Raw genomic sequence first — 25,682 nt, 5'->3', positions numbered from 1 at the left:
ACAGTCAAACAAGAGCTTAGAGGATCTGGGAGTGCTGTTTATAAATATATTGGGGAGGAGAAGGAATCAAAGTGCTTTTGGTCCAAAGAGGGTCCTCAAATACGAAAAGGGTTTTCTGATGTTTGTAATAGGAGGGATACATCTGGTGACCTCAGTGTTTCTCTTCAGGCTTTGGGAAGACCTGGGAAGTAACTAATCTGGTTTTATCTTTAGAGTTTGAAACTTTCATAGGGCAAGGGCCTGTCTTTATATTCAAGTGTGACACAGCTCTGATTTTGATTCTTCATTGGATTGAACATCAACACCATATGCATTTCAATTGCCAGGAGTAGTTCTGAATATAGTCAAACTAGGTAGTAATTACAGCAATTGCTAGTCCTGGGTGGGATAACAGCCATGGCACAACTGTTAACTTGTGCCAGAGCTATGAAAATCAGGTTAACCACCTTCCTTTTCCCACTGTTGGAAAGGCCTTGGAGTTGTAATGCTTCCTGGAAGGAGAAGTTTCTGGCATCACCATATCCATCTGCTTCTCCACATCCAAAGCAGTGAGTCTGGCTCTCCAGGTTTCTGTCTTTGACTGTCTCCGCTTCATTCCTTCTCTTTCATTCTCCTTTCCTTGCTACTCTGACCTTTTTTTGGCTCTGATCTTTCATCTTTGGGGAAAATACGAAAATGAATTTAGTTGCTGCCAAGAAGCTTTGAGCCAATAGTGGCAAAGAAGAAAAGCTTCAGGCTGTACAGTGTGGCACATGCCTGAAGCTGCCTGCTGTTTAATTTCAGTAGAAACACAATTTCAAGTATTTGTCAAGTGATGAGTTCCACAGAACAGTCCTGATTCAGGCAACTGGCTGGTAGTGCAGCAGTTGCCCAGTCTTAGGGGGCCACACAAACAAAACTCCAGGCTTTCAAGATGCAGGGCAGCAATTTAGGACAATTTCTCCTTTCTCCAAATATGTTCCTGTAATGAGAGAGCACAATTTCTCCTTTGGTGTGATGTAGTGGTGCAAGAGAACCTTCACTGAGGCTGGGAGTGAGCTGCAGAGCTTGTGTTTACTTATAGCTAATCTGTTCTTATCGATGCACAGTTAACACATCTCATACACAAGCATGTCATGTATATGCACACATGTGTATAGCATTCATACACGGACTAGATTTACTTACAAATTATCTTCTTTCAGATGGATTAGGCCATTTGTCTAATAAACTTGGAAAAATGCAACACAATAGAAAAAACTTGTTTTTAATAAATAAAACACAACATTGTTATACTTGGAAATTTTTTATAGTGAAAGTGGAAACAGACTCAAGTATGAAGTATTCAGATATGTTTACAATATAGTAATCTGAATCCACTTCTTAAAAGGCTGCAGTAAGTCAAGTTCAAGCTGTCTAATTGACATTTAATGTGTCTTACTGATATCTCATTGCTTGAGCTTTACAGTAAAACTGAATTAAATTATAGGCTCAGACTTCCTCTGTGACCTATTTGATGCTTTAGAACTCCAAATATGTGTGTCTTGGGTTGTGTTATTCCCCGCCCCCCCCCCACCTTTCCCCCCAAATTTGTTATGACTTCATTTGATGCAGAGCTAATGTAGTGGTAAATTGGTAATGTGCCTGTAGTGATATGGCATTCTTGTCTCTCTCCTGCTCTAAAACAATGACTTATAATTCCTCATCTGAACAACCTTGTAAAGAATTTTAAAATGGGTGTTTAATTCCATTAACATAAACAAACTATGTTTCTTTTTCTTTGTTGCTGGCAGCAGGGGTTTAAATTATTGTTTATTAACTCATTAAAAAAAACCAAACACACCAAAAACCAAGAAACAGCCTTCAGTTGCATCCTTTTAGTCCAGAGAAGTTAAAATAGAGGGGAGATGTGATACTTTTAAACATGGAAAACATTGCAGAAAAAAGGTTGGGAATAAATGGTTCACAGTGGACTTGGGCAGAAGAAAATGAATGAGCAGAAACAGCAATATGAGAGATTTAATTTAGGAAACAGAAAATATTTTTAAGGGGGTTGGGGAGGGGAGTTGAACACTGAAATAGATTGCTTGAGGAAACTGAAATCTCCGTCGCTGGAATTTTTAAACACAGGGTAAAGAAATATTGGTCAGGAGTGATTTAGGCAGAAGTGATTGTACCCAGGGACAGAAGGATGGATTACATGACCTCCCTTTGGGAGTTATGTCGTTATATGTCCATATATCGAGGGCCCTGGAGGAGTCCAGGAATCCTCTAAGTACGGAGAGTGAGTGTTCCTAGTGATAGCCTTATCAGTATAGTTGCAGTTTGTATTAATGGTGCATTTACTTTGAAAGGTATCTACAGAAGTCTCAGAGAATTTCTGGTATTATATAAACATTTTGGAAAGGGAGTACTACGATTTGCACAAGAGACTAATTAGAACATTTTGGCCGAAAAGTTGGAAGATCTTACGCTCTTTTGTATATGTTTATAAAAGCTATGCTCATTCTCTGTCTTTCTGTAAGAATTTAAGTGATGAGGCTCTTCAAGCATTTCAAAAGCACTTTAGGTGTGATATGAAGCTTGTTGATAACAGCAGAAAATTTTCTATTACTTCTTAATAGCCTTCATGTCAGGCTTTTGTTATGCTGTACATAGAGTGACTCTTATTTTCATGCTAGGAGTAAATACCCAGCATGACAAAAACTGCTTTTTCCTTGGTCAAAGGAAGGTTTTTTCCAGTTCCACGGTCAGCTGCATGTGTCCAACACCATGTTCCTGGGCTGTGATTAGAAAAGCTGTGATATATCTTTTGAGTCAGATCTGTCTGCTTTAGTGACTGCAAGAGACTTTGATTATTTATGCCTGTTAAAAGAGATCTTATGAAAAGACAAGCTGTGTTGTCAAAAGTCTGTTAACCCCACAGAAAAGCATCAAACACCCTTGTTTATTTACATGCATTAATTTAATGTTGCATTTTGGTAATGATTTTACCCAGACATATTTCAGAGAACATCTGTGTCTGCCTAACATAGTTAAGTCTCTTAAAAAGCACAAAAAGGATTTTAGAAACTGGACTGCCATTGAATCTATTAACAATTGTTATATTGAGACCCTAAGATGTCAAGATGAGGAGTTTGCAAACATATAAGTGATTTTTGAAAACTTTGGTTTTTAAGATTGCTACATAAATGAACATTCCTTATCTCTCTCTTTCATGCTTGTCCTTCCCCATCCTTTCCCCCAGTTATATGGGTCTTTCTCTTTCCCCTCTTCTTTTCTTTCCTACCCCACCCCTTCTCCCCAGAAAACAGAGCTATTTGCTGAATTTTATAAACCTGAAACACCTGCTCTATCTTCATTATTAGAAAAAAGCACAAGAAGTAGAAATTACAGTAAGATGGAATACCAGTGTGCAGCTATAACATCAATGTAACCCAATGGTTCTTGGGCAGGATATTGGAGAACTATGAGAATAATTATTATTGAAGAAGGTATAAACATCAAGAATTTGAAGGCGGATGGTTGCAGACTTGGTCTAGCACTTGTAATGCTCCTCTGCAGTCCAGTACAATTGCTGTTATCTCTTTAGGTTCCTTGTTGGTATCTTCTCCATGAAAAGCAGAAAAAAATGACAAAATTACCTACTTCCAATTAGCAGTCTTGCCCAAAGCCACATTTGTCTCACACATCTTGGCTCCGATAGTGAGCAGGTAAGTGATGATGCTTTGAACTTGGCTGGCTGTTCTTCAGCAAAATCCAGGGCTGTCTGCAGGAAGGAAACCCCAGGGTGAAAACTGCCTGTTGGTTGCTGGGGGCATGGCCCTTAGTGCTGGTGGTCGCAAATTGAGGGTTTCACAGCTCCTTCCCTCAGGGAGCCCTGTGTGGCAAGAGCTCTGAATATCTGTCTCCCTGTGCTTGCTCTTGAGTGAAGCTGAACACCCTATGCTCACTGTTAAATTCCAATTACTAACAGGTTGCAGGAGTTAAGCAGGAGATGACAGGATGTTACTCATGGTTTCAAAACAGTGACAAGGAGACACCTTCAGTGTGTATCAGTGATGCAGGGAAAAGGCAAGAACCAGAGGCTGCAAGTGAAAGCCAGAGTGGCTGGGACAGATTGCCATGTCGAGTGATGGGTTCTTAACTGGATATTAGAAGTCTGGACATTTTCTTGGTGAATGTGTTTCTTTTGGTAAAATAATTTGAGGAAGAATTATAGGAAGCATTCTAGAGGAGATTGGATTAGGTGATCGTATAATTTGTTCCAGCTTTAACTCCATTCACATGTAATGAATGCCCGTTTACTGCACGCCTCTCCAGTCTGCTTGTCACATGCTTCTGATAAACATCTAATGACTTTTTGTAAATTAGAGTATTTTATGTGTTGTGCCCATACATCAAATGTGGACCCAGCTGCTTCTGCAGAAGTCCCAATAGGTGAGGTGGGTGAGTAAATGGAGGTGTCTGGGCTTGAAGCAGCTGTGTGTCTCCTTTAGTCAGTTTGCTGGAATTGCCAAAAATAAATGCTTTAGGCATTCTAAACCGTCTCAAACACAGTATAAGGGTCAGGATTTCTTTCTTCATTGGGGGTGGGGTGAAGTGGGGTGGGTGGAAGAGGGTACTAATGCTTATATTTCAGTAAAAGCTACTCTTGCAGTTACAAGTGTACTTTTAATATTAACCTTAAATTTCCTGAACATACTGTACATAGAGTAATGCTTGACAAACAAGTGATACTATTCTTTATGCCATCGGTTTATGGAGTTGCACTGTAAACTGTAAACCAGCTCACCACATTGGTCTTTATTCTAGACAGATTATACCTAGATTGTGGGATTCCCCCCCCCCCCCCCCCCCCCCCTTTTTATATCCCATTTTGCAAGAGTTTTTTTGGCATTCTTTTCCTGAAATTTTTGGTAGCATTTGAAATCTAGGAGCAAGAATAGCATTTGAATCATTTTTAATGGGGAACAGATAGTCAAATGATTTATCACTGTTGCAGTCACACTGAAGGTAAAGTCTTCCAACAGTTATACCAGCTAGAGTGAAATAAACTTAAATAATCCTTTGATACATATCAGAACTATATTCAGCTTCTAAATATCGGGAATACTGTACTTCAATATCTAACAGAGCATGTGTTAAAGGGGCCAGTTGGATTGACAAAACTAGCAACAATATTAAACCACAGCCAGTTGTCTTCCCTCATAGATTTCTTCTTAGCCTTATAATATCTTAGACATCCAGATGTAACTGAATGTTTTAAATGTGGGTTTTTTTCACTGAAGTCTACCATATGATGTAGGATGCTTTTAAAACAGATATTCTTTGAATGATTCAGTCAGCTCCAGTTACTGATAAGAAATGGCTGAAATTTCTGCTTGCTTTGTGGAAAATATTTCTGCACATACCAAGAAACAGAAGATGTTTCTGCCTACAAAGTAGTCTTATTTGTCTCTTACAAAAGATAAAAACAATACTTTGGCACCTGCTCAGTGTTGAGGCTTTATTTTATTTTATTGGTGTTTTTTTTTTTCAAATTCTTTTCATTGTTTCGGGCACCTGGCAAAGATTCACTAGAACTGTTTAGCAGCAATATAATGTAGCCACAACAACTGGGCAGCTACTGCAAAGGACCAGTTCCCAATATTCATGTGTATTCTTTTAATGTCCCTTTTCTAGGACATTTGCAGAAACAATGACTTGTGGTTTTACTTGGAAGGGGAAGCAAAGAGCAGTGTGCCATTGTCATGTCCTGCACACAGACCAAAAGGGGTCTCTGAAGGCCTGGTCTGTTTTCTCAGGTGTCCTTACTGCATGGTGAGGAAAGATGTGCTCCCACAGATTAGCTGAACCAGAAAGTGTAATCTACCCTCTTTTATCTCACTTTTATTTTACAGGCTTGTGGTGGTTTGGTGTTGGTTGAAAGCCAGGTGCCCACCAAAGCTGCTCTATCACTCACCTCCTCAACTGGATAGGGAAACAAAAATATAACAAAAAGTTCATTTGTTATAGGGTCAAGATAAGGACAGGGAGATTACTCACCAATTGCTGTCACAGGCAAAACAGACTTAGCTGGGGAAAAGAAGTTTAATGTATTACCAATCAAATTGGAGTACAATAATGAGAAATAACACGAAAACTTAAATGCACCTTCCCCTTTCCTTCTTCCTGAGCTTAACTTCACTGCCAATTTCTCTACCTCCTCCCCTCACAAGCAGTGCAGGGTGGTGGGGAATGAGGGTCGAGGTCAGTTCATCACATGTTTCTGCTGTTCCTTCCTCCTCACAGGGAGGACTCCTTGTACTCTGCCCCTGCTCCAGCATGGGGTCCCTCCCATGGGAGACAGTCTTCTGTGAACTTCTTCAAAGTGAGTCCTTCCTGGGAGCTACAGTCTTCATAAACTGCTCCAACATGGGTCCCTTCCATGCGGTCACAAGTCCTTCCAGCAAACCTGCTCCAGCCTGGGCTCCTATCTCCATGGGGCCACAGGTTCTTCCAGGAGCTTGCTTGCAGTATGGACTTCCTATGGGGTCACAGCCTTCTTCAGGCTTCCATCTGTTCCAGCATGGGGTCCTCCATGGGCTGCAGATAGATATCTGCTCTGCCATTAACTGCCATGGGCTGCAGGAGGACAGTCTGCCTCATCATGGTTTTCACCGTGGGCTGCAGGAGAAACTGTGCTCCAGTACCTGGAGTACCTCCTTCTTCTTCACTGACCTTAGTGTCTGCAGAGTGTTTCTCTCACATATTCTCACTCCTCTCTCCAGCTGCAATTTGTTGCACAGTTGTGCCCATCTGTCTTTTCCCCTCCTTCCCTTTCTTAAATGTTATCTCAGAGGCACTACCACCATTGCTGATGGGCTCAGCCAGTGGCAGGTCCATCTTGGAGCTGGCTGGCATTGGCTTCCTCGGACACAGGGGAAGCTTCTGGCAGCTTCTGAAACAAGCCACCCCTGTAGCCCCCACTATGAAAACCCTGCCACACGAACCCGATACAAGGCGTTATTGTAACTCCATCTTGTATCTCTCTTTCTCTGAGATAACCTTCTCATCCTTTCTTCTTCATGAGTTTCTGGGACTTCTGATCTGTTTACTATTCTTGTATTTTGCCTTTCCTTACTCATAGGAACTGAGAGGTGGCAGCAGGGACAGATGCTTCTTTCCACCTTGCTGTTCACTGCCATGTCAATATGGAAAGTGCTTGCAGGGGCTTTTGAAATGATGTTTCTTGTATCTTTTCTGAAACATAAAGAGGTTTATTATGCTTCTGCATAAATCAGGCCATCTCATAAAATTATAGAGAATTTTGAGAAGTTAAATACCGAGTTACCTCTCAACATGCTACTCAGTAAAAACAGGACGTGTTTTCACAAAAAACTTTGTGTAATGACTGGACCACTGTGAAAACCATGATCTGCTAAGGGATAAACCATGACCTGAAAGTTTTTGGAAGAATATTGTGTATAATATATTAATCTCCATAACAATCAATTACCTGTTCACTATCTTTTTTGTTACTTTGCTACAGTGATACAGCTAAGCTCAAATAGCAGTAGCAGGAAACACACAGGTGCTTCTGTTCTGTGTAGGTCTGCAAAGTTCAACAAATGTAATGTCAGATACAGGCTGCAGGAGATCACTGAATTATTTTTCAGTATTTTTCCAAATGTCTCAGAAAGAGGCTGCTAATGTTTTGCAGGCCCTTTAGAGAATTCACCTGTGTGGTCTAGGTAGCTTCTGTGGTGCCATGAAAGAAGTACTGTTTTATGGGGTCCCAGTGGTGCACGGGACAGATGACATCCCCTTATTTCCTGTTGCTTTCACTTGCTGCAGAGTAGCAGTGCTGACAGGTTACTGTAAATATAAGCAGAGAGTCGTTAGTAAGTCTATTTGATTTTTCTTTTTCTTATACTGCATACAGCATGGCTGGGTATCCTGAACTCTTTTGCACGTTGTGGATGATCCCAGTCAGTCTTGCAGATGGGCTAGAATGTAAAGGCCCATTTCAAAGGATGAGGTGTAGCTGAAGCAGGAATGATTGCAATTGAGAAAGGGGGTTTCAGTGCCTATGACTTGATGTGGGATGCTGTGACCTGGAGGCTGTTTTTTCACTGCCTGTTGGTAAATATGCCTGCTGAGGTCACCAAGGACACAAACAGGTATTAACACAAAGAGAGGGCAGGAGACCAGAACTGTTTCCTCTGTTGAAAGCAAGGGCGCATTTACCTTTATCTCTGCAGAGGATTACATTTTCTAATATTCTTGCTGTATACTGCTGTAATTGCTGAGGGCCCATGCATTCCCCTTGCTGCACTGTTAGACGGTAGAACCTCCCTGAGCGTCATGTTTGCACTAGAGAGATTTTCCCCCTGGTGGCTAACACTTAGGTTACAGAGTCTGAGCATCGGCTTCATCATCTAAGTCTACCAGGCACCACTTCATGATCTGGGCTTTTCTTATTCTGCTAAAATGGGCCTCCCTTTGTCCACGTCTATTGCCTGGCAGATACACAGCAGATGACTCTTACAAAGTGCCGTTGTGATGGGTCACTGCTATTAACATTTGCTTCTCTGCCCGATCTTTGACCTTATGATACTGTGCATTTTTAAATCTGTAATCATGTCAAAAGACTGATGTCATTGCAGGGCAAAACAGTGGAAAGAATGGTGTCACAGTGAAAGCTTTTATTCCAGTATAAATATCTAAAATAACACAGGCACTCCCAAGCCTTGACAACACATTTCTCTTTATATGTGTGTTTCCTTTTTTTTTTTAATAAAATGTGCTCTGTTCCCAAATTCCCACTTCTGTCATGGAAGTGTTAGAATTGGGTGAGCTACGTGTTAGCCTCTTGAAAGACTAGTGATCCTCTCACACAGATTTTAATGGCTCATTAGTGTAAAAGGAAGTGTTTCTGGACTGATGGGACACAAACATGATTCATATTAAAAAATAATATATTGCTCTGAGTTCACTTGCTAACTCCCTCTGGCTAAAAGGGCAAAGTGCAGCCATTAAAACGCAGAAATCAAGAAAATACAGACAAGTGCATCTGACCTGAGTGATATGCAGGCAAACTTTCATCACTGAAGGAGGTCAAATTGTTTTGCAGGTGTAAGTGAGTGCACCTCTATGGGATTAAATAGAGCTGCTCAGATTTACAGCAGACAAGAATCTATACCCAAATGTTTTAACAGCTTGGTATACAGTTGGGGGAATATAAATCTACTGTCCATCATTTAGTTTTATTGAACATTTGAACCATCCACGTGTTTTCTGATGTCTCCAGCTCACACTGCAAACCCAAGGGAAAAGACTTGGAAGTAATAAGAACATTGAAATCTAGTCTAAAAATGAAATGCTGGAGATGGGGTTTGCTTTGAACTGTTTGCTCCGGCTGTTTCTTCTGTGACCAGATAATCCCCTGTGTATATCTGACCCAAAAGTCCTTTTGGCAGAGGTATGGCTATAGCTGCTTTGAAGACTAGGCTATGTTTAACCACTGATAACTATCACTGACTATCCACCAAAAGTTGGTGTAAAAGTGTGCTTGGCATTGCTTTCTGCTGAGAGCTGGCTGAGTAACCTGATTACTTGTCTAATGCATTTTTCTGTCTCTTCTATTAATTCTGTCAGTGTTTGACTCCAGAACCCACATAGTAACATTTGCTCTGGCACTTTGGAGGAGGTATTCATACTTTTGGCACCTCATTTGACATTTTGAGGCAACTGGGGAAAAGAGGCCTGCAGGGCCGAACTGTAAGTGCCTCTGAAGTGGGAACAGGCTCATGTTATCACTGTGCTAGGAAGATATACTTAAGAATATTACTGTCTTGCAGGTACTGGTAGCATTAATTTAATTTCAGTAGTAATTAATTCAGAGGTAATTAACTTAGTTTTTGGCTAATCAATATGCTTCGGTTTCAAAATTATTCGTTTGGGATTCTACCTGCATTTGGGCCAATGGACTTGATTAAATAGTTCTTCCCTGATTTCTAGTGCAGTGATTCATTCAGGAAGTGTTTTGCCCAAATTGATAAGTATCTTAAAATGAAATCATTCTGTCCAGTCATGTTGAAGGCTCAACAGTTCTCTTGTTCTACCACTTTCAGTACATGTATGTACTTTCAGTAGTACTTTCAGTACTACATGTATGTACATACCCTCTTTAATAGCTGAGGCAGTATGCCTTTGTTGTGACTATTTTATTTACATTGAATAATTGTCCATTAAAAAATTATTTCTAATTGACAGTACTGCCCTTTTATGTACTTAAATTGTCGGTTTTGTTTTTTCTTTTCCACTAGTCTTGCACTGCACATTTCAAGTATCTTATCTGTAGCTTTGTTTCATGTTTCTTCCACAAGGTGGATCGTAGATGTAAACATTAAGTTAGTGGTGGGCTAAGAACTTCTCATTTATTTCTAAATAGTGATCTTACTGATGTGTTGGAAGCAGGTTTGAAACATGAAATGCATTTAACTGATGCAAAAAGTCTTCCTGAATTCCTAGCCACTCTGAAATAATTTTTTTTTTCCATCTTGTACATTTCAAGAGCTGTTAGGGATCAGTAATGACAAAGGTGGCAATTAAATAACTTTTCCTTTAATAAAAATAAGAGGACATTATCGGGAAAAACTTTTCTTGAGAAGTTGCATAGGATGCAGGATGACACATGGAGGGAGTGAAAGGAGGAGGCAGTGCATTTATCTGACCAAATACATATTTCTTATACAGATGTTTACACTTAAGTTGGCTGTTGAACCTCCTTTTGTAGTCAGTGGAGAGAAACAGAAACCTCTGAGATTTAGCTTGTCTCATCCTAAAGTAGACTGCTAAAATAGATCAGATGAACTGCACCCTAAAAAATGCCAGGTTTTGTGTGTTTACAGGGAGAGCCGTTAGAGCTTCACAGCAGACATCTTCTGAGGTGTTCCACCTCATGAGTCTTGATTTACCTGGCTTAGGTTTAGAGCAGTGGCTGTGATGCAGTGAAGCTGTTTTGTTCCAAATACATCCAAGTGGATGTGGCATTAGAGAGGGTCTTCCTTGCACTGAGCTGATGCCATGAGGTCTGATTTATGGCTGTATGGGGGGGTGATGCTGCATCCTATAATGTTAATGCAACCTTAGTGACAGCTCTTGATCAGGTAGCTCAGGTAGGTACCTGAAATTAAGTGGCATAAATCCCAGTTCTAGGTGGTCAGTGTGTCTGTTTGTCTCTCTCATTTTCATGAAGAATACTGAGAAGTCTTGATTTTGTGCTCTGACATGGAAAAAAAAAACCCCAAACAAACGCTTGGACTAGTTACGTGAGCAAGTCATGGGAAAAACCGCAAAGGATCAGGAGACAACTGGCTAGGTCTGAGTTCTGTTAAATGAATTTTCAGTTTTAATGACTTGAGGGGATACCCAAAAGTAAGAATAATGTTAGTCTGTTGGAATGTTCCTTTAATTTCAAACAGGTATTCTCTTAGTACCATGGCATAGTGATTTTTTTAATAGCTGCCATTATCAATTTAATACGCATGCTGTGCCCATATCTGTTTGTGACAAAGTAGCCTGTTCTTGGAACAGCTTAATTATCTGTTTCCTTTTTTTCCTTCCTTTTTACTATCTTCCCCTTTGCTATCAGTCCCTGCACATGTTTTTGGGTTTTGTTTTGGTGTTTTTTTTTAATACTGAATGCATATATGTTCTAAAGTCTACTGATTGTTTTCTGGAGACATGACAAATAAAGATGGTTTCCAAATGGAATTTCCAAATACATTAATGTAATTATGGTATTGTGCCTACATTTACTTCCTGAACACTTGTGTTGCCTCCAAAATGTGAGTTGTGTAGATAAAGAGAGCTTATAGTAGATAGCTGAAATTAAATTTTTCTCTCAGAAGTTCAGACTCAACTAAGAAAATGTAGTTCTAAACAGAATGGTGGATGCATGCTGCAATTGACTCCTATGGTGTTAGCCTAGGAGATCAAGCTGACTGCACTGTGTAATTAACACTTTGCAATGAATGCACTGGATGATATCACTTAATAGGAGGAACTTGTGCTAACCATCATTATCAGCACTACATGCTTTTTCAATTTCAGACTGTGGTTAACTGATCTGACATTAAATCCTTCTTTATTTTTGCCCCATACTGCAGAGATGAATTGTTTTTTGGCCAGAGATCAAGAGAATGTTGATCTACAAGTCAAATCTATCTACCCACCTTTTACGTGCCTTTTTGCTTACTACATTATATAGGAATGAAGCTGGGTTAATTGTCATTGATAATATACAGCTGTGGGCTGGCTTCAGGGGTGGTGGGTTGGCTGATGTAGATAGGGTGCAGCTGTGGATGGCTTTGTTAAGGGGTTGAGAGCCAATGAAAGGAGAGCAGCTGAGGAAGAAGCAAGAGAAGAGAAAGTGTGCCTTGGATGAGGTGAGAATAAGGCAGCAGAGGGACTGGTATGAAGATTGTGTTGGTATGAGACGGTAAAACACCTTGTTGCAGCTTGATTGAAGAGTACTGCAGCACTACATGGCAGAGTAAATTAAACTGACCTGCTACTGTAAGCTTCTTTTTCAGTATCAATCCCTCCTTTTATCTTTTTATTGTCTTTATCACAGTTTTAACAGTGAATTCTGCTCACTTAGTTATTCCTGTCTGCTCAGATTCACCAGTTCTAGGATCCTTCATGCCAGACGATATCTGCTTTGCTAGGATCAGAATAATTTAGCAGCTTTAAAAATGCTACTGTCATTTATTCTAGGAGTCAGCTGTCTTAGAAGGACCAGGAAAGGCCAAAGTAGTTTGCATTTATTGGCAAACTATCGCTTGTGTTAGTACTGACTTTTAATTTCACTGCCAAGATGAGAAAGTAAAAGTTATTTTGGAAACTTCAGTCAATAGAGATTGTTGAAGAAGTTTTCCTTATTTAGAAAAGAATAAACAAAATGTTAATAGTGGAATTCCATATTAATAAAAAAACCCAAGGCTAATGCTTTAAAAGGCTGGAATTCATAAGCTGGAACAATGACAGGCTGTAAATAATATCCTCAAAACACTTTGGGGACAAAGTTGCTCACTACATGCATATATTTACCTAATTGAAATATACTGCTTCAAGAACAAAGGAACAAGATGCTGGTGTAAAAAGTGAATCAACAGTAGCTACCCCAGGAAAAATAGAAGGTCTGTCTCTAATTTAGAAAGGTGATAGATCCAAACATATATACAGAAAGATCCAGTCTGCGTGTCTTGTGCTTTGCCAAGGAGGTTTGGGAAAATAGCCCTGCCTCTGCTTGGGAAGGAGAACTTGTGATTAGATCTACTGCAGAGTTTTCCAATGACAAATGTCACCAGGCCCAATCAATATGATTCTCAGATTTGTGCACCCATATTCCTTTGCAATTATTGCAAGAAAGGCAAGGAAATAAAAACTAGTATTATGTTGAGAAGTCTGGAGTCTTTTTAAAGAAATGATGGGAAAGTCAAAATTTGGTGACTAAATGAATACACCACACATCTAGAAAAAGAAGCAGCAGCAAAAATAAAGATGGTTTCTGCTGTACAGTGGAAATAGTGTAGAGCGGAAGGGAATGAAATACTGATGCCCGTTGATTTTAATAGGATTATATTTGACTTGCACTTCAAGAAATAATGAGTTTCAACCCTGCCCCACCTGTTCATATCATTCATTTTACTGTATTTCATGAAGAGGACTGGGTTATTTGGAAGTATATCAGTTAAAACTGTCAGAAAGTATAAAAGTTTCAAAGTTCTGAAACATGATGTCTAGTTTGAGTTTAAACAATCTCAACATATCAAAATAAGCTGTGATGTGGCAGATAACCCTCGCTATTTTTGCAGCTTTTGCCAGACATTCTTTTAGACCATATACTGGTGCATGACAATTTTTTACATAAAAGTGTGATGGAGGGACATTAGTTCTGCTTGTAAGTGCTCAGGATGGGTATAAATGACCTTAAGTTTTTTGCGGATGTAATACAAATCAATTGAAGTAAGAGTTCTAAAGAGTTTTTGACTTATTTTTTACTTTATTTTTTTTTTACTTTTGACTGCAGAGATGATTAATAAAACTTTTTAAAAAGTATTTGTAGCAGCACAGATTACAGATGAAGATGCTGGATTTTATAATGGCTTTGGTGATCTACATTTCCATAACTGCATTATCTTTGAAAAACCATTTGTTTTGGATGATCAAAAGTTCCGCTGGTGTTGAAGTAGTCTGGAATTAATACAAGAAAAACAATCTAGTAAGCAAAAAAGATTTTACCAATATTTGAATATAGTAACATGCTGAAGTTTGTTTAAGGTTTTAGAAATCCTGACCTATCATAATTTTGATTTCCTTTCTAGTAGTGATTGTGCTTTTAGAAGGAGGGACATCGAATAATTGCTCTGCCATATTTAAATATCTCAGACGTCAGTAGCTGTCTTTCACCTCACCCTGCATCAAGGTTGCGTTGTAGGTAGGAGAGAGATATTTTATTCCCTGCTAAAAGAAGAAAAGGTTTTAAGCTCTTTGGTAAACCCCTGTAATGAACAACGATTTAAAAATTTTCAGTATTGTCAAGTCTTAGGATTTTTACATATTATTGGGAGTTTTAGTCATCACAAGATTTAGTATTCTCTTTGGCATCTGACCTCTGGGAATCAGAGACTTGTATGAAAATCTCGGGTTGTACTGAGGGAAGATTTTTGCAGGGGTGTGTGTGTGGTGTATGGAATTGTGTGTTTAAAGTGTGATCCCTACCAGCTCCGTGGAGATCAAGAGGTAATTTAAAGCAACTTCTTCACTGCTATTTTATGACTTTCTGTCACAAGAGAAGGAATAGAAAGCAAAGTAAAGCTTGATAATTTAAGAATAAATGCTGACTTTCAACATACTCAGTCAGAAAATAACTGTTCTTTTCACTCTCTTTGCCTTCACTGTGGGATCTGCCTGCTGGATGGCAAAGATATCTTCTAGAGGAGATAAAAATAACGCCATAGGAAAAGTGTAGTGTTGATGTCTGAGATTCTCACTTACATCAAGGAAGCTCACCCTGGATGGAAATGAGTAACATGAGATCCTCCGACACCAGAAAGGCAATCTCCCACTTTCTGGAGGATGAGGAAAAGGCACTGACCGGAACAGACAGATCTATGCTGACTGTGACTAGTAGTACTGTAGGATAGTTTCTTACCTAAAAAGTCAATTTATGCATGTGATATTGTTTCAGTAATGTTGTACTTCACAAGGATGAACAAGTGTTACTTCCAGCAACTTTGTTTTCCTGCAGAACTGTTGGCAGCAGAAAGGAGCACTATGTCATCTCAGTGACATTTTTATAATCATTAACGTTTCAACTTGAAATTCTCAATAGCTGCAGAGAGGCTCGGTTGCTGAAATAAATGTGTCCGCAATACTGATTAGAAACTGAAAGGATTAGCTTGATGTCTCTGATGTTATTGCTTGCTGAAATGAAAAGGAAAAAGTGTTCAAAGGCCCAGACGTAATGTACCTGAGTTCCCCAGACCTATCAAAGGGTTAGCATCAATAACCAAGTAATGGCTGCTTTATAGTTTGAATTTTCTGACCCGATGTTTTCAGAAGGCTAATAAAAAGCCACACTGCTGAGAGGAAATCTTAGGTTGGGATTGTAAAAATAAAATAGTAATGATAAAGCAATTTGTGTTGGTCTAAGTGTGGAAGTTAAACCTGTAACTATGCCTCTTTTGAAGAACAAGCTGGAAAAAAAAAACTCCATGTTTGCATGTGCATAGCTAAGCATGCTACAAAGAGAGGTTTGTATAGGAATGAAATTTTTTAAAAATGCTTTTTGGTAAACATCTGCTTTACATGGAAAATATCCCCTTTCACTCTACAGAAGGGCATGAATCACTATCAAAGTCTAGGCTGTTCAAAACAGGCATTTTAAAGATGCTGCCCACAATGTCATTTTGGGTGCAAATTAGAGCTCTCATAACAGTGTTATGTTAACATTCATGTAGGCTACATCTTAAGCTTTAGTCCTGAAGATACTTGTTCAACTACTTAATTTTTATGTGGGCATCAAACTTCGTGAAATTGGAAATTGAATTTAGAAAATACTCCATTTACGAAGAGGAGAGTTTGGACCTGTAAGAATGTGATAACTTACCCGCTGGAGTCACTGGAATCAGTGGAATTATAACCTTTAAAATCAGCTTCTTTGTGGTGATATACTGGTATGTTACCCATGGCTATAGCTGCTTCACTTTAAATACAACATTGTTAAAATTAACTTGATTTTTGTACCTGCTTCAAGTTTCCCCAATATTGACAATAAATCTTAGGGAAGGGAAACAAATTATATTGGTAATACAGCATCTTTAATAATTTTTATTTTCTCACTTTAATTTTTGGGCAATAATTGCATAGAAGTATAAAGAACATCTGATAGAAAGGGGATTTTCTCTCTCGAACATATAAACACTTTCCTTCCCTTTTTGTCTGAAGCTTGAAAAATCTTTCCATCTAGAAAATAGAGCACAGGAAACCAGTTGGTTACATTATGCACTTTTCTCTGAAATCAAGTTTCTGCAGCTCTGTCAGATAATACCATCAGAACCTCTGGAGCTTGTACTTAGCTTTTCAGATTATAAAAGATCATATTGGGACTGCTTTGGATCTCACTGGTCTCAGAGAAGCTATACCAGAAGCTGAATGATCAGAAATAATTTCTTCGGCTATAAAAATGTGAGTTGTAAAGACTGTGGTGTCTCTGAGTTATTATCCCCCCTTCTACACTCAGAAAACAGGTCACATACTGCCTGCTGTACACTTTTCCCACTGTATTTGTGGTGACATCTGACAGACTTATTTTCCCTTCATAAATGTAGTCCATGGGATACTCAAATGCACTTATTCAGGTAACAGTCTGACAGGACGAATAATGTGAAAAGAGTAATGGGAAGAGAAATGCTTTAACCCTTCCCTTCACAAATTGGATTGTTTCCTCTCTTGTTGAATAATTTTCCTATATGTACTGGTCACATTTATCCAGTTGTGTACTCTTGTGCCTGTTAGGGTGGAACTGAGAAATATTATGTGTCTTTGCAGCGCTGGCATTGGTGATGCAGTGCAATGTCTTCTGCTAGTCCAAGTTCTATACCGTCTTTCTAGGCGACTTCTCTCAAATACTGCAGAGTTAACACTCTCCATAGTCCTTGCAGATCTCAGGATTACTTTTCCAGGTTTTACTTTTCCATTATGTGAGTTGCCAAGTTTTCTTCATTTTTTTTTTTTTGTTCTCCTGGCTTGTAATCTCAGTACATCAGGGAAACTTCAGTTAGATTTATACACTTCATAGAGACAGAGGCTTGTATTCCATTTTTTCTGACCCCATGAAAGAAATAAACCCCCCTAGTCATAATGAAAGATTACAGAACACAAGTGTTCTTTCTTGAAGTTGTGCCATGTATGATTTAGTCACAGTTAATGTGTTAGATATATTCCAGTGTATTTATGTGCCTTTTGTCAGCTCTGTTAAGTAAACAAGGTGCCCTGTTATCTGGTAGCCAAGGTCATCCTGTATTGAGTGACAAAATAAACTCAGACATTAAATCTGCTGGAAACATTGGATAGTTCACTATGAGAATCACAAGATCTGTCACAACGGGCTAAATTTCTGGTTTGATTTGAATTCAACAGTTAGATCTAATCATAGTGGCAGAGCATATAAAATGAAAACTCTGTAAGTTGGTCACTGTAAAGTACTTGAAAATACTTTCTCCTGAACATTTATTGTTCAGACTACAACTCTCTGAATAAATCCTTCCCTTATTTTTTTTTTCCCCTCTAATGATTAATTCATGACTTCAATGCCCCTACTCTACCCCATGCAGAGGATTTGAAAATAGCTGTTGGGTGAACTTCTGGCATGAAAAATAATGGGTCAGCTATGTTAGTTTGCATAGGCAGAAAGGCATGCTGAGAAGCTATATCTAAGCTATATGACCAGTGGTATTTTTCAGCTGTGCTGTGACACCCACAAAGGGATTGTTTCTCTACAAGTCCAGCTGAATTCAGCTATCTCTCACCTCCACTACCTTGGCCATCTTCAGCCCCATTTTTTTTTTAGAAATATGTGCCCCTCTCCGTCCAAGATGAAAAACATGGCAGAACAGTGACAAGCAGTTTAAAACTGAAAGTTCAAAGGTTATGTATTCAACTGTCAGAAAAGTGTGTTTTATCAGTAAGGTCATTGCTCACATGACTTGCTTCACTGTGAAATTCTAATAGAGAAAAGACACAGTTGATTTTTACACGGGTTGATGTTTTTACCAACTGTGTCTAGCTTGTCTAGCTGTGGCATTGGAAAGACTGTCTTGGTTTTCCTTTGCTTTGTTTTCCTAAAAATTTGGACAAAGCACTTTCCAAATGCTTTGTTTTCCAGATGTTTTGTCAAAAAAAAAAGTAGTTCTGCTCCCCTCCAGTTTTTGACAACAAAGGCCAAAATTTATTTCCCTACTTTCTCTATGTGATCACCTAGGATCTAGATGCTTCACAATGCCTGTTCTTTCTGTTGCCCTTCTGAGTTACAGTAATACTGCTATTCCTGTGTTATTTTAGATGGAGAGCTGAGATAAGATGACCTCGGTGTTGTACAGCAGATCTTGAAAAGGAACTGGGATTCCCCAGCAACACTGAGGTGAGGGCTCTTGGGGAAGGGAGCTGCTTCTCTCCTGAGGGAGCCAGAGCTTCCCTTGCCAGAACTTTACCTTGGGACCCCAAAATCAAGGCATAAATGCAGTGGGGTTCAAAATTTCCACTTTAAACTCATGAGCCTGAAATCCTGCCTGCGCATCTTTTGCATCATTTGTGTTTATTGAGTTTAGCTTTGGAACAATTTATGGGTGAGGGATGCCTGATATAGAAAACAGGCAGTTTTTTATTCTGCAGCAGTGAGTGTAAATTGATAAAACAGATGTGGAAAACAGGTTTTTCTCCATTCTTCCCACCCTTTCAGTAGGTCACTTGGTTATCAAAGGCTAGTAGACCTGCTGTCTTTCCTTACAGCCAATATGGCAGGCATAACTCCCTTGGAAAGGAGGTTTGGAAGAAATAAAATAAAAATAGTTGTTTTCAGTAGTAACACAGCATTAAGGTATAGTACCTAGTCATGCATCTGCTCCTGCTGTTTTGCCTGCAGACCACAGGTTGCTCTCAGTGTGCGTGTTGAAAAAGGTGTGACTCTTGCCTAAGGCAATTGTTTCTAGCCTCTGCTTATAAGCAATACGCTGCATGTAAGAGCTCCCAATTCTGCTGTAGCTGTAGGAGGTTACAGCTGAAGCTGATAGGGAGAGCAAAACATGATGGTAGTGTGTCTGGTGTTGTTACATCAGGGTCAAAGTAACGCAAGGACTACTCATCTAAGTCATTCATATGGACCCATACGCCATTATGTCTAACAGCTGATGGCTTCATTGTCCCTTTCATATTTAATGCCACTATTCTACTATAGGAATGTATAGGTGTTGTACCTACAGCAATGGAAGTACAAAGATGTGTACTGGTAATACTAAATAAGCAAGCCAGAAAATCATTTGAAGCACTGGGACCCTGATTAGCTGTACTGCTTCATTGTTTGCTCTTTCCATGGCCCAGTTTTGTACTATTTCTACTGCTTTGCTCCTACATAAATATAGAAGGCTGGCCGTAAACAGTGTTCATATGAGTTGGTTAGAGGCACTGTCTTCAAGACCTGAACCGGTGCCTGGATCTTTTCAGCTGGGCACTAGATACGAACAGAGAGATTAAGTGTTTTACTGTATCTCAGTCTGGGGCAGAGCAGAGCTGGATGCTGGTCTCTGACCTCTGAGAGCAGCACACCAACTAGCAGCCTACTCTTTTGTTTCCACCCTCTGCTTAAGCATCGTGAATGGTCATCACATTATGCACTGTCTGTTTACTCATTCATAGTAACAGCAATAATAATACCAGTGCAATGTAATTTAGTATCAGAGGAACCTAGTTTTGTTTATTTTTCTAAATTTCTTATAGGCACAACCATGCTTTCCTCTGTCTTTGGAAGAAAATGTGGTACTGCATGTCCTGCTGTAATTTAAACAATAATAAAAAGAGTTGTATTTTGAACATTTGGAAGCATTTGCAAAGATGCATCTTTAAAGAAAACATTGCAGGCAAGTGTTACTCTACATGGACAGTACCTCAGTCAGTTGAGTAATTCCTTGTTTTTTTTATACTGCTCTGTTTACATTAAAAATCAGCCTGTGCTACTGGTGTCTTTGCAGAAAATTCAGTGTAGTGGCAAGGACAATGGCTGAAAGGAGATATTTAAAGACCTGGTTTCCTATCTTTACAGGGATACAGTGATGAGTTCCTACATAGTACCAGCTAGTGCATAAAGGTGAAAAACTCCCAAGTACTGAGTACAAACATATTTCTTTTCAATACATATTTATTGTCACAGTTGAGAAAACCAAACAAAGATATTTCATGTGAATCTGAGGTAGGGTACATAATCCCTACACATGTTCATGTGCAAAGCAAGAAAATGGATCACCTTCTCTATCAAAATTGTGCTTTCCATTGGTCAAGGCTGAAAATAAATTTTCAGTCTATTTGTAAACCAGTTTGTTAGGGTTTACATTAAGTATATCTTGCTTAAGTCTTTCCTTTCATTAGTTTATCTATCTGGCCAACCTAGTCAAGCCTTTGGACTTCAAGGGATAGCTGCACGACTCCTTAGTTCCTCAGTGTTATCTTTGTTCATCTTCTACCACGTCTGACCTCAAATCTATAAATCAGAAGACTCCTGCAACAAACTTACACATTCCGTCTTTGTTTCTCCAGTATTTCTTACCCTGGCTCCTTATGACATAATTTCATTTTTTCTCCTTTTTTTTTTTTTTTTTCCTTTCTTTCTTTCTTTTATTTTTTCTTCTCCTGTGGGAACTAGGTAACATTCTTTCACTTTGCTGTCAAAAATCTCATTCTGTTCTTATTCTTGAGTTCATAAATAAGTCTACTTTTTCTTCCAGAAAGAAAACAGAAGTTGTTATTACATATGATACAACTTTTCTCAACATTTGTTGCTTTCTGATCATGCTGATAATCTCTGGGATTATAAAGCTGCATACATCTTTTTATAACACCTGTTTTTAAGGGACCAGAACACAAAGGTACAAGTGTTGGCCATCATCCTCCCATCTCTATGTGAGAACATCCTGTCACAGTAGCTCTAAGGTAGAAAAAGAGAAAATAATTCAGTGAGACATTTTCAGATCACTCATTACAACCTTGGGAACTTTTTTTACCCACTGTAAAAACATGTTGTATCAGGAATGATTCTGTTCTATCCCAACAAGCCACTACAGTTAACTGGGTTAACAGATACAACCCTTTAATTTCTTAAAGTGTGAATGTGTGTGTCCTGTACACACTTTTAAAGAGTGAAAAATACCTGGTGAATAACTTCGTTAGTAGGAATCTGGCTGTGGGTTGACAGTGTGTGAGCAGAGAGAACACAAATCTTTCCCATAAACTATCTGTGGATTATTATTCCTTCTACTTATGTGATGGCCACTTCAATGTTCTGATGTAGAGGTATTATTAAGAATAGAGTGTTACAAGTAATATTCTGAGTATAGGAAACTAAAAAAAATCTTGGCTTCATGCAGATGTGTATCCCATGACCAATTGATTTTGGTGTCTAAGAAAATGTGAGATCCAAGTGAAGCTTTCCCACAGTTAGTATGCTGGGGGAAAGGAGAGAGAGAAGGAGGAAGTTTGGCCCCCTTACATTCTCCAGCATCTATCACATCTTCAGCTCGTGCAGCACCATAGTGTTTACTTGGGATGTTTATAGGCTCTCTCTCCTCTGCTTATTCTTCTGCTTGATCACTCCTACAAGTATTGTATGTACAGATATTTTTAAGATGTCCATCTTTCCATGAAATATGGTTGAAACTGGTCAGTGGAATGGAAAAAGTGTTGGGGTGAAAAGGGAGAAACACAAATGCAGACAATGCAGTTGCATAAGCATGGTGCCCCCAGAGGGACTTACCTGCCATGGCAGTCAGGGTTACAGCACCGAAGATGCAGGGGCCTGGATTCAAGAATGCAATTCATACGAAGCTGAAATACAGTGAATGGGGACAGGTGGATGCCAAAGAATGGGGCTTGCAAAAGGAGGGAATGCCTAAACCATCAAATAGGGAGTGCCAAAGAAAAGGCTCTCCAATAAACCACCTTTCTCCTGGATTTCCATGCCACTACAGCTGGAAGCATGAGTGTGAAAAGTCATCTTGTTTTGCGTGCAGTAGGGGAGAGCAAGTTGCTGCCTGTTTTTTGCAGAAGAGCATTGCAGTTGGAGCATTCTCTGGCAATCAATATGTAGGCTTGATTCCTGCATTTCCTCCTACTTCACAGCAGAGAGTCAAGCTAAAGCATTGCGCTGAGGTGGAAAGAATCCTCGGCTAACTTTGGAACCATGTACCTACATCATTCAGCTGGGAAGCTGTCTCTTGCACTCTAAGCAAAGGATCTGTCAGTTTGGTTGATGTCAGCTGTTGCCTGTCTTTGGTAGCAGAATTTCAAGCACCTTCAGAAAGCCTAGTTTCCTGATAAGCCATATACAAATAAGTAGTATTGTAGGAGACATGGGAAAAGTTGTCAAGCTCTCTTGCACATAAGCCCTTAATACCTGCACTTTGGACAACTTGGTGCTTCTTTAGGTTTTGTGCTAGTTTTCTGCAAAACATTTGATCTAGTGAATGAGACTGAAGGAAGAAAAAAGGTGACTATTCTTAGTCTCTGTAAAGAACAAAAATTATATCAAGCAAGTTTTCAATTATAAGAAAAAAAAAGATATCTAAGTCTTCATCTGTGAAACTGAACAGATTCCAAACCAAACATATTGGCAAAAGAGTTAAAAACCCCTAAATATTAGAAATCACACTGAAATTATTAAATTAGCTGAAATCGTGCATCTTTTAAGAGTGCAATTGCTGATAAAAATCTAACCTTTGTAAGTGTCTTGCCTTTTCTTACACTATTTCTCCTCAATGCTCCATTTTATTTTTCTTACTGACTACTGTAGCTCTAATGGGATATAGTGAGATAGTTTCTGGGGTTACACAATTCTGCTGCAAAGAGCACCTACTATTAGAAGAACTTGCAGCCAGCTGAAGCCACTGCCCATTAAAGTTAAAGCCTACATATGCAGTTAGATTTCTGTAATTATGTCACTCATGAAGACTATACATCAAGAAATATTGTCCAAAACCACAGATTCAAAAGCAGAGTCAGGAGTACAACCCATGTCTCCGAGATCTAAATGCCATTTGCTAATTGGAGTGTGAGCCAAAATTCAGTCTGCTACCTATCAGATTTAGTTAACCTAGTTGGTAGTTACAGTTAAACATAAGACAGTTAAAATATTTTTGGTATAACTCTGTGAAGGACTGTACAAGCATCGAGTACTGCACAACAAAGGTTTAGCCACCCCTAAGAGTACATGCAATACTGTAGATGTTAAGCACAGATAGTACATACTAGCGTATTACATATTACGTTAGTCAAGGAAATAATATCTGACTATTGTCAAGACCATGGAACTCTTCATAATTCTGCTTTCAGGCAGAAGAATAATATCAGTATTAAAAACATTAAGACAACATTTACTTTAGTTTTGACAAGTATTGCTCCTGAAAAAGCTCGGTGTTTATAAGATGGCATCTTCATACGACTTCCATGAAACCTGAACCATTTATTCTGTCAGATCTATAGAACTAGTGTGGAATGTCTTTGATGTGGGATCTTAAGGCTATTTAAAGGGGAATGATTTTGCTATCCCAGTCTAATCTTTGAATTATTAGTGTCTATTGTAATGGGGTTTGCTGAGAACAGCACAATTCTTAGCAGACCACTGAAACCATTGACTCATTTTTGAAGTTTCATATCCAGCTTTCAAGTGGTCATAGCTTACCAATGTTCCTATCTTGGCTGAGTTTGAACTGGCCATTGAAAACAAAAAGTTCTTAGTCACCCAGCTATAAATTCCTAGGAAAGACACGATGCTTCACACTCTATTGCATGATAAATTGATCTTGAAAAAATCCCTACCTTCAACTTTATAAAAAGGTATACATGGATTCACAGACACAACTGAAGAACTGGAAGACTTAACAGGTAGGATCAGGGTGGATCAACAGGGCAACAAAATGTGCATTTTATCATGTTGTCTTTTCACTCCCAGCAGTCTTTCAATAGTTTGCTAGAGTATTCAAGTGAGTTCAAATCTGTTTAGCACATTATACATACAATTCAGATTGTTTCCATGTGGCTGTTATCATTTTGCATTTTAGAGTTATTGCTGTCATCTTTGAACCTCATCAAACAAATAATGAAAACAAAAAGCTGCTGGCACTGTCTCACGTGTGCTGGTACTGCATCCAGGCCTATTTGCAAACCTGGTGTTGAGGTATCTAAAACCAATCAGTAGTGAATCTTCTCTATAAGGCTGTTTTGTGCCGTATCATATTGATATAGCGCATAAAATTGTTAGTGGTGGTGTCTTTTTAGACATTTTTGTTGTATTTTTAGAGCCTTACGCATTTTCAATGAGAGGTTCGTTCCTTGAATAATTCTACACCTAAGTAATTGTGTGATTTCTGCAAACATGGTCATGAGTCACTTTGATTCAGAGTCCATCTGAAGAAGTGGAAACTAGGCTTATAGCAGTGTCAGGAAGGGGAACAACAGAATGGATATAATCAGATTATCAGTTTCCCCTTAATATTTTTATTGTCTGCCTGATCATTCAGAAAGCTAGAAGATTAATTTGACAGTGTGACCATCTTTGCAGCAAAAAACTCTGCCCTAACATGCATGCTATTTCCTAATAGAACCTCATACAAACAGATTTTTGATTTCTTATTGATAACAATTCCAGGGCATATTGGAACAGCACATGCTAACTGTAGGCAATAAGTAAGTAAATAAAATTATTTTTTTTTCTCTGGGATTCTTCAGAAGCCAAGTTAATTGAGATTCAGAGATGATTCTTGCTGTATATTACCTTCATTTTTCATACTAAAGTAGTTCTCCTTTGTACATATCCATGGGTAATGCAGTCTGGAAGGATAACATGATGAAGTTTAATATCATCTGCATGTGAGTGTTGACTAAAGGAGAGGCATACAAAGAAAAGATAGATTTAAAATATTTTTTTCCCCATTTTGAAAACAAAGTAATAGCGGGTGATTCTTTGTGGGTTATTAGTAATTGGGTGATGAAATGTTATGTTCAGCAGTATGTAAAATAAGATTGGATTGGAAAGTGTGAGATTTGCAGTACTGAACCTGTACTATGAAGTGCTCAGAAATGGCACTTCATCTCTCAAGTGCTGAAGTGAATCAGGTATAACTTCACTGAAATCAACTGAGCAAAGTCAGAGTATTTTAGGGGAAAACTGGAAGTATGTTATTAATGTAGGGGTTTCACACTGATTCAGAAGAACAGGTTGCATTTCTGTTCTTCATATTCCTTTGAGTCCATAATAAATCTGCCAGGGATGTCAGATGGGGGTTGTACAGAGACAATGGGGAGAACAAGGCCTTAGTGTATTGAATAAACTTACTATTTATTTTGTTCCTTAAAATTGGACAGATTTAACCTGAAATAGAGATTTA

This window comes from Falco naumanni, chromosome 2 (genome assembly GCF_017639655.2).
Source record: "Falco naumanni isolate bFalNau1 chromosome 2, bFalNau1.pat, whole genome shotgun sequence".
NCBI classification, from domain to species: Eukaryota; Metazoa; Chordata; class Aves; order Falconiformes; family Falconidae; genus Falco; species Falco naumanni.
Note: the sequence above shows the minus strand (reverse complement) of the source record.